Source organism: Moschus berezovskii, chromosome 15 (genome assembly GCF_049115385.1).
Source record: "Moschus berezovskii isolate FMDL1 chromosome 15, NW_MosBer_1.0, whole genome shotgun sequence".
Classification (NCBI taxonomy): Eukaryota; Metazoa; Chordata; class Mammalia; order Artiodactyla; family Moschidae; genus Moschus; species Moschus berezovskii.
In genome coordinates this window covers 55,116,788-55,129,087 of record NC_142474.1, presented here as the reverse complement: position 1 = coordinate 55,129,087, position 12,300 = coordinate 55,116,788, and positions in this window count along the sequence as shown.

Genomic DNA, 12,300 nt, shown 5'->3' with positions numbered 1-12,300 from the left:
AGGGCACTGACCTCACTTGGGATTCCTTTTGATATATACCTCTGTCCTCTGCATGATTCTAAGAGTTTCAATGGCAGACAGCGTTTATCTGATGTCTCTGTCTCCTGACCCGTCTGGAATGAAAAGAGGTAGTTTGCCTCTTTTCTCCTCGTTATAAAAGGAGAGCCGCTTACATTCTGAACACGCTCTGCAACCATCCCAACTTGATTTCAATTAGGGTTAAAAAAAAAAAAAAGCTCAGGACTCTTCAACATGACCCCCTTCTCCAGGGGAACAAACCCAGTGTCACTCCAAGTCTGCAGACACAGAAGGGGGTTGTAATTCACATTTGATTAAATTTTCAAAGAACTGGAACTGCATTTTCTGGTCATTTGAGGAGTTCATTACAGAGACGTCTTCGTGGAGTAAACTGGAAGAAAGGGCAAACTCAATTTTAAGAAAGCTATTGATTTGAAATGTCTAACAATGTAACAATATACAGGAGTTCAAGGCTCTAAAACGGTTTACCTTGCTTTTGCATAAGAAACATTTTACCTGCATAAGATTACATTTAAAAATTATTTGCCACATCTTCATGTAAATCCCTTGGATTTTTATTTTCTCCTCAAAACTATTTTCATGGTGAAATCAGTGAGTTTCCAAATAAAGGACAAAAAGCAAATTTTAGAACAGTATACTGAAAGGGGAATTCCCTGGTGGTCCGGTGGTTAGGGCTCTGGGCTATCACTGCTGAGGGCCGGGTTGGATCCCTGGTTGGGGAAGGAAGATTCCACAAGCCATGTGATGTGGCCAAAAAAGAAAAAGAAATTCTTTTTTTCTGTACTGCGCAGAATTTTTTTCAAAATTTCCCAACGATGAGCAGCACACTAAAAGGCACAATGGAAATAGCAGCTGAAGAAGAGCAAGTGCTCTGTCTGCTGGGGTAAGCCCTGTTTACCAGTGTGTGTCAGCTGGGAAATACTGCAGTGAGCTCCGGTATCGGTGTGTATCTACAGCTGAGACATTTTGATATTATAGTCATTATAAAAAATCAGGAGGAAAAGAGAGGGAAGATACACTGTGCTCCATTTTATTCTTTAAGTCTAGAATGTTATTTTAAGCACTCTTTTCAAAACATGTTCTTCTCTTGAGTTGCCATCCTTCTACTGGTTGCCAGAGCCATGACTGGCCTGTCTCAAGGAGCAAAAAGAAACAACAGAAACATCAGTGTCCTCAGTTTAGTGATCATAATATACTAGGTACAATGAAAACTCAGTTTTGTGGAACCCTTACGGAGTCAGTCAAGCTGGACAGTAAAGACTTTTATTTTTACTATTATTAAATATTGATTATAAACCAGTATGCATACATACATATTTTTAAAAATAAAGGGCGCATTTATGAACATACCACCAATTTAAGAAATAGAACATTCCCCTTTACCTCTGTGACTCTCCTGGTTCCATTCCATCCTATCCTCCTTATTCACTCATGCTTTCATTCATCTAGTCAAACAGTTATTGAGTGCCAACATGAGCCAGGCACCCTTCTAGGATTTTGAGAAACATCAGTCAGCAAAACAAACAAGAATCCCTATCCTTGTGTTACATTTTGGTAGGGGATGACAGATAATAAACATATTAAAAAAGCAAATTATACAATCTACTGAAAGATGTTAAGTGATAGGTGCTATTTTCTTTTGCAAAGGTGTTTTTGAATTGGACCATTTTTAAAGTTGTTATTGGGCTTCCTTAGTGGTCCAGTGGTTAAGAATCTGCCTGCCAAGGCAGGGGACACAGGTATGCCCTAGTCCATGAACAAGATCCCATGTGCTGCAGAGTAATTGAGCCCATGCCCCACCACTACTGAGCCTGCACTTTAGAACCCGTGAGCTGCAACTACTGAAACCCAAGTGCCTCGGGCCGGTGTACTGAAACAAGAGAAGCACTGCAGCCAAGGGTAACCCCTGCTCGCTACAACTAAAGCTCTCATGCAGCAGTGAAGACCCAGCACAGCTGAAAATAAAAATTAAAAAATAAAATCTTTATTGAATTTGTTACAATATTGCTTCTGTCTTATGTTTTTCTGGGTTTTTGGCCATGACACATGTGGGATCTTACCTCCCTGACCAAGGATCGAAACTGCGCCGCCTGCATTGAGATGTGAAGTCCTAACCACTGGACCACCAGGGAAGCCCCTAATAGGTGCAATTTTCCAAAAGAGCAGAGCAAAGAGATGGAGAATCTTGTGCATGTGGAGTGAGGAGGTGACTTGCAGTTATAAGCATAGTCATCAGGATGGGTCTCTTGGGAAGGTGACATTTGAGTAAAAGCTGAAGGAGGTGAGGGAGCTGGCCTGGAAGATCTCTGGGGAAGACATTCCCTTGCAAAACAGCATCCAGTACAAGGGCACTCAGAAATGAGCTTCCTGGCAGGTGTGATGTGCCAATGGGGCTGGAGCAGAGTAGCAAGAGAAAAGGTCAGAGGATAGGAGATGGCGACCTAATCACACAACACCTTGCCTAAAGGCATTTGGCTTCAAGAGGGAGTCAAACAGAACCCCTGAAGGGTTCTGAGTGAAGACTGACATGATCTGACTTTTTTTTTTAATAAAGAATCTCTTCTGTTACTATGACTACAAAGAACAACATTGGAAGCAAGAGTCTTACTGTAATAATAAATCCAGGGGAGAACTTACAGGTATCTCCAACTCAGGTGGCAGCAGTGGAGGCAGTGAGATGTTCAGATTCTGCATTTATTTTGAGGGTAAAGTCAACAGGAGTCCCTGATAGACTCTGTATTGGTATGAAAGAAAGACAGGAGTCAGGACAGCTCTGAGATGTTTGCCTTGAGTAACTGGAAGGACTATAGGTGGAGTGGGCCTGATGGGGTGGCAAAGATCAGAAAGTCCCTTGGACAGCAAGATCAAACCAGTCAAATCCCAAAGGAAATCAACCCTGAATATTCATTGAAACGACTGTTGCTAAACTGAAGCTCCAATACTTTTCCCACCTGATGCAAAGAGCTGATTCATTGGAAAAGCTGACCCTGATCCTGGGAAAGATTGAAGGCAAAAGGAAAAGAGGGGAGCAGAGGATGAGATGGTTGGATAGCATCACCAGTTCAGCAGACGTGAACTTGGGCAAACTCCGGGAGATAGTGAGGGATGAGGAGGCCTGGCGTGCTGCAGTCCATGAGGTTGCAAACAGTCAGACATGACTCAGCAGCTGAACAACAGCAACAAACATCAGCAGTCCCACTGTGGACATGCTGCGTTTGAGATGTCAGACATCCAAGTGGAAATGTGAAATGGGCAGTTAGACATGCAGGTCCCGACCGGGCTGGGTGTATAGCTCTGAGACTCAAGGGTTCAGCTTCTGAAACTTGAGATAGGATGGCCCTAGAAACTCAATGTGTATGGAGGAGAGATGGAAACAGAGCTGAAGAGTGAGCCATGGGAAATTTCAGCACTAAATGTTTGGGGGAAGAGCACGAAGGAGACAAGTGATGACTGAGGTGAGAGAAAAACCAAGAGAATGCAGTGTTGAGAAAACATCACGCGTGAGAAAGTACGTTTTGTTGCTGTTGTTCAGTCGCCAGGTCAAGTCCAGCTCTTTGCAGCAGCATGGACTGCAGCATGCCAGGCTTCCCAGTCCCTCACCATCACCTGGAGTTTGCCCAAGTTCATGTCCAAAGTATGTTAGGTTAGATGAAGACTGAGAATTAGCAATTGGATTTAGGTCATTGTCCAGATCACTGATGACCTGAAGGGAAGTTTTAATGCAATCTTGGGGGTGGGGGGGGCAAGCCTGATTAGGGTGGGTTTAAAAGAGAAATCATGAGAGTTAACATATTAATAGTTTCTTGGGCTCTGCATTTGTTTATCCCCCCACCTACATCACATTGTCTTAATTATTAAAGCCTCCCAATTTTGTTCTTCTTCAGGAAGGCCTGTCCTTGGCACCCTGCTCTTCTATATAAATTTTAACATCCATGAGTTGAGTTCCCTAGAAGATCCTTGAATTTCTCTTGTCATTGCATGGAAATTCTAGCACATACAACAAGCCGGGGAAGCATCCTCTGCCTTTTGTATTCTGGAAGAAATCAAGTAGAATGGGAAAAAAAATTACAAACGAGAGGTTGCCCAGCCATCAATGATTTGAGCTGACCTTGTTCTTGCTGTCTGCCTCACTGTCCTTGCGGTAAGAGACCACTTTCAAAACACAAAGAGAACTTGGCCGCTTATCCATCGAGTCTCTAACCTGCAGCCAGAATGAGCGCCCTATAAGCCCAAACACCATCTGAGCGCCTGCTGCGCGCACATTTCAGTTTCATCCCAGCTCTCCTATGAGAGACAAGCTCTCATAACCCCAAACTCTTTTCGGCACAGTGGTCGCTGTAATACTAGTCAGGCCTGCTCAGCAAAACTCGCCCATGAGATTCTCCCCAGAAGCACCCGTTAGGGGTTCTGATACGTTACCAAACCGCCGTCTCGCAACCCTGGCTCCCCTCCCCCACAAGCACGACAGCGGAGCCGGCGCCGAGATGCGCGGCCCGGCTGCAAGCACTCAGGGGCGGGGGCAAGGACTGCCCCACCTCTTGTCTCCCTGGAGGCTCCTGGCCACTTTTTGAGGGTAGAGGATGCAATGGGGAGTTTAGCGGGGGAGTTGAGATAATGCTTTCCAAATCCGCAGAAGCGCGGCTCTCCACGGAAAAGGAGCTACGTTGAGAGGCGGCCGTGACCGTTTGGACCCCTGTCCTCTTGGCCCCGGCGCCGGGCATCCACAGCAGCGCAGGCCTCCTGCTCAGTTCGCACTGCCCCCCCTTTGCTTCCAGCACCCGGTTGAAGCCCTGCACTTTCTCGCTGGGCTCCATGAAGTTCACGGTCTTCAAGTGTCGTGAGCACGACCTGGCCTTCCCACGGTTTTTCTTTCTCACTGCCTGTGCTCCCATTCCATGAGGGGGAAGTGTCTCCCATCCTCCTCATAATGTCAAGATTTCTTGACAAAACACATAATTTTCAGTATAAACTTGAACTTGAACCTGGTGAAGAAGCCCTTGCTGGTCCTTTGGAAGGAAGGCTGGAGTGGCTTATCCTTCAGAGGTTGCCCCGATGGATGGAGCTTCCTTTGGACACACCCTGGAGGACGCTGGTTCCTTCTGTGGCTTTGCCACTACTTCTGATGTGTGGGTGGAAGAAAAGGACACCCTTGAGAGTCTGGGCTGGGGACACATCCCAGCTTCCCTAGGGGGCATGACCCTGAGGCCTTGGTGAGCCGTAATGCGTGGATCTCTATGCAGGCATGGCTTTGTCAGGGAGACTGGGGTGTTGGAAGGGTGCAGACACCTTAGAGCCCTTGACCTTGGCAGGGTTAGGCTGTCTTTGACCTTTTGCATGGAGGCCTGGCCGGGGCTTGCTCACTCCCAAAGCAGACAATTCCTGCATTGATTTGTGCTGGAGGCTAAGTGGTCTCTTCCCCTCCTTGGCTTTGCCGCTACCCTTCTGCCCTACACTTGGTCCTCCTCAGGTGGCTTATGCTCTGTGTTGCCCCTCTGAGTATTCTTAGAATGGGACCTAGTGGAAGGGGCTACCAGCTCGCTGACACCTCACTGTTTTGTGTTAGCAGAAACTTCGGTGGGCTGCTGTTGATTAGATTCACCAAAGTCTGGGGTTTTGAGGTAATGACATGGCCCTCCTGCTCGGCTCTCTTGTACTTCAGAAGCAGTTAGATGGTCATCACTTGGTTGTGCTTCCAGCCATCAGTGAGCCTTGGACTTCTTCCCTTTTGTCACACTGGACACAACCACCAGGGTTCCTTGTAGTCAAGACAGTGGCTCCACGTAGGGTTTGGTTCATCTTCACGACCTGTGTTTATCCATGGATCTTTCCTGATGAGCTCTAAAGTGCTTTTCTTGCTGGGATTGAGCATGAGAAATTTCTTGAGCAGTTTTTCACATTTCCTGGACATGTGAAAGGGCATATGGTCTATTCCATTAAGTACTGACTCCTGAAGCTCCTTGAAGGCAGGGGTCCATCAAAAGGTAAGGGGTTTGCAGACCAGTGTACATAGGATGATCCTCAGATTCCATACGTCTACTGTGGGTCTATCTTATTTGGACTTGGAAGACTTCCAGGGCAGCCTAAAGGAGGATGGCCAATGAAGACATCTAGCTTGCTGCTAAAGGTGAATGTAAGGCCAAAGCCATAGTCTTCAAAGTTTTTTTTATATCAGCATCCAAAAGCAGGTGCTCTGTCTTTAACTCTATGAGCAATGCACTTCTGGTGACAGTGTGTCACTGATGGAATTTGCCAGAACCTCTTTTTCTTACGGATTTCTTTGAGCCATCAGGTCCTCAAATATGTCTCTTCTGTTGAGTAATTCCTCAAGGAAGGCAGAATGGATCACTACAAATAACTCTTTGGGGAGGACTCAAGTCTTGCATGGTTCTTACTCAAGGGACCGTCTCTGGAGTCCGGAGGAGTTTGGCTAAGTCTTGTCAGTGATCTTCATGACTGCCTCTTTCCTAAGTCAGGATGTACTGAGCCAGCTTTAGCTTGGTCATGTTGCCCGTGGCGATGTCTTGACTGTTGGTGATTGTCAATATGGCGGTCATCCTCAAGAGAGATGTCTGAGAGGCCAGGCGTGTGTTGGACTTACTGCTGACCTGGGAGTCAAGGTATCTCAAGGTCAACTTAAAATTGAGGAAAGCTGGTCAGAAACTTGACCCAAACCACCTCAAAAGAAAATCACTTCCCAACGCCCTCTGATGAACTGATCTTTATAATGGAACCAAAACATAATGCCAGACATGCCAATAAACAAAACCAAATACTGACAAGTCTAAATAAGAGAAAACAAAGTTTTGAAAAGGAAAAAATGAGAAAAAGAAAAAAGTAAAGATGAAAATGAAGAAAAGAGTTTTTTAAAAATGAAGGAAAAAAGAACCAAGAAAAAATGGGGAAGCAAAAGTAAAAATTAGTAGCAGCCAAAAACCCTGTGTCTACAAGAAACATTGGTCAGAGTTCTGGTCACTGAAAACCAGTTTCTTGAGCTAGAAGAACTGAAAGTCAGCCCAGCCAGGGAGTTAGAGGATTGAAGTTTTGTAATGATGGTCTTTTGTGAGACTATACTGACAAATGGGCCCATTTTCTCATTTTGGGGACTCTAGATCACTTTATTCTTTTAAATAAATTATTGAAGATCCCCCAAGAGTCTTTTGATTAATGGTTATAAACATTTACCTTATTAGAAACTAAATCCTGTAGGCTTTTCATTTTCAGTGACTTTTTCATCTCTAGCTTAAAAAGTTATAATGTTTGGCTTAGAAGAGCTCATATTGGCTACACACACAAAAAAAGTTATATATGAAGCAAACTGCATTTTTCAAAGATTTTCTTTTACACATAGATTAAAATTTTCTACCATTTTATTTTTTCCCTACTTTGTTACATTTTTATGATATTCACCTTATTATTTTACTAGTCACTAATCAGAAGTATTAGCTTTTTCCATAAATCTAAGTGGTTTTAAATGTTACATTAACAATTATGATATGGTTCTCCATTTCTGATATCTGGTTTTGTGTGACTGGCTGAATTTGCTCAAGGTCTGACTGGCCTAAACAATTGTTGATTATGACTATTCACAAGGAAGGAAGTGAAAAGACTCATACTTGTGTTATTTATTTCAAATAAGTCTATTAGTGCTGCCAAATTCATTATAAACAGGTCCATGGGGAGAAAATAAAAACAGGATTCTTAGTACCTTCTCACTAAGCAATGAGGTCAAGTTACTTCTAAACTAGTAAAGTTATAAAGTCAGTGATGTCCTAACACTGAATTGGTAATTATGTCAGGTGACTATGTCACAACTTCAGATAAATAATTCTCTATAACAAACATCTTAATAAATATAACTTCCCTGAAACCACAGACAACTAATACCATTTCCCAAAGCAAACAACTAACTAGGCATAGCCAGGAAGATCACATTTCACATTAATTTAAAATTATTATGTTTGAAAACTCCTAGGAAAAACCAGGATGATTTCACTGTAACTAGCTTCAGAAAAAGACTATGTCTGACAGGAGGCACTTTTACTTTGGTTTAACATTTGTTATTATTTTGGGCTTCCCTGGTGACTCAGATGGTAAAGAATCTGCCTGCAATGCAGGAGACATGGGTTCAATCCCTGGGTTGGGAAGATCTCCTGGAGAAGGGAATGGCTACCCACTCCAGTATTATTGCCTGGAAAATTCCGTGGACAGAAGAGCCTGGCAGGCTATACAGTCCATGGGGTCCCAAAGAATTGGACATGACTGTTACTTTAAAAGAGTTTTCGAAATAAAGGTTCATAAATACCTTCCAGCTTTTACCCAGTTTAAGAAGATGTAATGGCTAGCTCAGGGCTTCATCTTCTCAAGGTACCACCAACAACCTCTCATGAGTTTAATATTCCTTTTTAAACGTGTCATTTTTAGGCTTGGTTTCAATGATAATACATAGACAGGGCTGAATTAAATTATAGGGCTCATCATTTTGTTTCCACCCTGATCATTTGGTTGTTATATTGCATGTGTTTTATGTATTAGTGTCCAATTAACGTATTCTGCAACTGAACTCCACTAAACAAAGTGTCACCCTACTGGAGATATTAATGTATTGGTTCCCCACCTAACAGCCATTTCCCCCTTCATTTTTGTCAATGATCCTACTTTCATTTAGTTATGGAGCCATATTATGCTCCATCTCCAAGAGAAGGCTCATAACTGGTCTCAGCAAGTCTCGTTTGACTCACTCACCGCCGCCAGGGACTGGTTTCGGTGTGGGCATGTGACTGATACATGTGTCCAGTGAGCCACAGAAGGAAGTCTGTTAGGGCTTCTTAAGTAGATTTTTCTTTCTGATAGAAAGAAATGCACGAGGGAAACTTCTGTTTCCTGCCACTTGGTTGTGATGATCAGAGCTGTGACCACTAAACTGTGAGCTTGAGAGGACAAGCTTGAGGGCCAATGCCAAGAGTCAGAGGATGGCAAAGGGGAAGGACAGAAAGTCCTTGGGATTTTGAGGAGATGTTGTGTAAGCCAATGAGCCAGTCTTGGAAAAGATCTAGACTTTGAAAACAGATAATAACCACTGACTAACCACTTTCAGTAGGAGGCTTTGTTAACTGCATACTGAAAAGGTCATTGATTTTGTAGCTCATCATGAAAGTTATTCTAGTCACTGATTTAAAAATAACATTATTGTTTATATAACCATTATTATGTACGATATAGTAACCATCACACCAGGATGGTTAATTTTATGTGTCAACTTGACTGGCCTGATTAAACATTATTTCATTATTTCTGGGTATATCGTGGGGGTTCTTCGAATCAGGGAGCCAAAGTATTAAAGTTGACTCATTGGAAAAGATCCTGATGCTGGGAAAGATTGAAGGCAAAAGGAGAAGAAGTGAGTAGAGGATGAGGTGGTTAGATAGCATCACTGACTTAGTGGACATGAATTTGAGCAAACTCCAGGAGACAGTGAAGGACAGGGAAACCTGCAGTCCATAGAGTCACAAAGAATTGCACACAACTTAGCAACTGAACAACAAAAACTGTGGAAGTGCTTCTGGAAAAGATTAGCAGTTGAATCAGTGGACTCAGTAAAATATTGGGTTGGCCAACAAGTTTCTTTGGGTTTTTCCATAACAACTTATGGGGAAAAACTTGAATGAAGTTTTTGGCCAACCCAATAGATCCCCCCTCCCCAATGGAGGTGAGCACCATCCAATCCACGAACTGCGTTTGCATGCTCAGTCGTGTCCGGCTCTTTTGTGACCCCATGGACCGCAGCCTGCCAAGCTTCTCTGTTCATGAAGGGCCTGAGTAAAAAAGTCAGAGGAAGAAAGAATTGCCCCCTTGTTTCTTGCTTCCCTGATTGAGCTGGGACATCCCATCTCACCTTCTCCTGTCCTTGGAATGAGATTTTTAAACTCCCATGATTATCAGGCTATTGGGTTTAGGCTGAAATGACATCACTAGCTTTCCATTTCCAGCTTACAGACAGCAGACTGTGGAACTTCTCAGGCTCCATAATTCACATCTGTATGTCCACTGGTTCTACTTCTCTGGAGACCTCTAATGCACACACACACACAGCAAAGATGAGGATGCCACAGAGGGAAAGAAGAGTCTGCTGCTCAATTCTCCTACATTCTTCTATTGACAAACTTTCCAGCTGGTAACTTTCCTTCAACAAAAAACTGTGGTTAATGACAAAACATCGCCAGGTCTCTTAAATGACTCTTACATCATGGCAAGCATATAAACCTAACTGTAGTCCAATTCTAGAATGAATATAAAAAGAACACTTTGTTATTCAAAGACAAAATTGAGTTCACAGGGTAAAAAGAGTAACAGCTATTATTAAAAAGTAAACTGGTATAAGATACTAAATATATGTTAAAGTGATAACTTGAAAACTATGTTTGGGAAATATAGGGGAAAATGTTATATGAAAAGAAAATCAGAACACAAAATTTATATTATTTTAACAATGTAAGTGCACACTTAAATGTGAAACAAATTAGAAGGAAACACTGAAAGGAAATGAGTTTTGAGGTAATTGGGTCATGGGAAAAATTTTAAAAAACTTTTTTGTTGCAGTGTTTGTATGATACAAATGGGAGAGAAATTACCTTCAAAATGCAGTCATTCATTTTAGCAACATTCTTGTGGAAATTCTGTTGCTTAGTCTTTGAACAGAACAAGGCACTAAAATCATAGAGGCTTAATTTTTATTAACCTATTATCTCTGAATTCAGGTTGCTACTGGATCTATCAGTTCTATTTATGAAGCACTCTATGTATCAGGCACTGTGCTAAGCATTTTAAGTAGATTATTTCTTTTAATCCTCACAACAGGTACTATTTTTATCACTTCATAGACAGGGTTAATCAGTTTGCATTAGAGTCATGTGATGATGAGGTTAAGATCTTGACCTTAGCTGGTCTTGATCCAGAGTCATGGATATAGTGGCTGCAAATCTTCATAGGGTAAATATAAACTGAAATGATACTCAAGCTATAAATCTGAAACCTTAGGGGGACAAAAACTTACACCTATTTCCTTCCCATTACTTTAGCATTTCAATCTGATGTGTTTCTGTCACATAGCTTAAAAGCTAGATCTGAGACTTTATTATATTTTTAGATTTAAAAATATTTATTGGAATACTTTTAAAAAAGATTCATAATACTTCATTCTTTTAAAATTATAATTATCTTCCACTTTGATTGAATAATTTCTCATCTTTTTATCCAAATATTTCTACTGAGAGTTTTAAAACTTCTATTTGGTGGCACTACTTAACATGTGATTTACCCTCATCATTATTTAATCTTTGAAATGATACTTTATAATTTTTAAATCAGTGTGAGTTCATTGAAGGTTTGAGAGCCACTCTGTAGGGCTAAGTCATTAACCTGCAATTTTACAGTAGATAAAGTACTGTTTTCATTCCTTTGAAAAAAAAATAACGTTGTGATTGGCTCTTACATTTAACATTTTAATCTCAGCTTGCCACCATTAAATATAACATTGCATTGACCACATAAGAAGCCAGAAAAAAAATCACTGTGTCACAAATTAAGCTAATTCAATTTAAATTTAACAAAGATAGCCATAATCAGCAATTTACCAAATCAAAAGCCAGGGTTAAGTTCCATTCAAAACTAGCAATCTGGGGGACTTCCCTGGTGGTCCAGTGAAGACTACAGCTTCTAATGCAGGGTATGCAGGTGCAATCCCTGGCAAGGGAACCAAGAACTCTCATGCTGTGTGGCTCAGCCAAAGAAGAAAAAAAAAGTTTATTGTTTTTCAAGGGTTGAATGATTTATGACCTAACACAGTACTGAGTATACAAACAGGTCTTGTTTCATGTGACCTGCCTTAGGGTCTAGTGTCACAGCTTTTACCAATGGTAGTAGGAAGTCTAGCTGCCACTGAAGATTTTAAGTATTATATTAAAAAATCATGAGACATGAACTTCTTGCCTTCCAGTGCGCAAAACGCCCATCTTGTTTCTAGTGAATAAGGCAACAGACATGATAGAAACAGGTTAGAGCTTAATCAGGACATTCAGTGACAGACATTTCAAGAACAGAGGGATTCTGTTGGGCAATGAGAGGTTGCTGCTCAAAATTGTGATCTGAGATTGCTTTACAACTGCATGCTTACAGTTTATCATGATGATGTTACTATTCATTTTACGAAACAAAAGCCTGTTACACTCAAACTCTTTTGGTTTTTTTTTTTTTTTAATTTTTCTG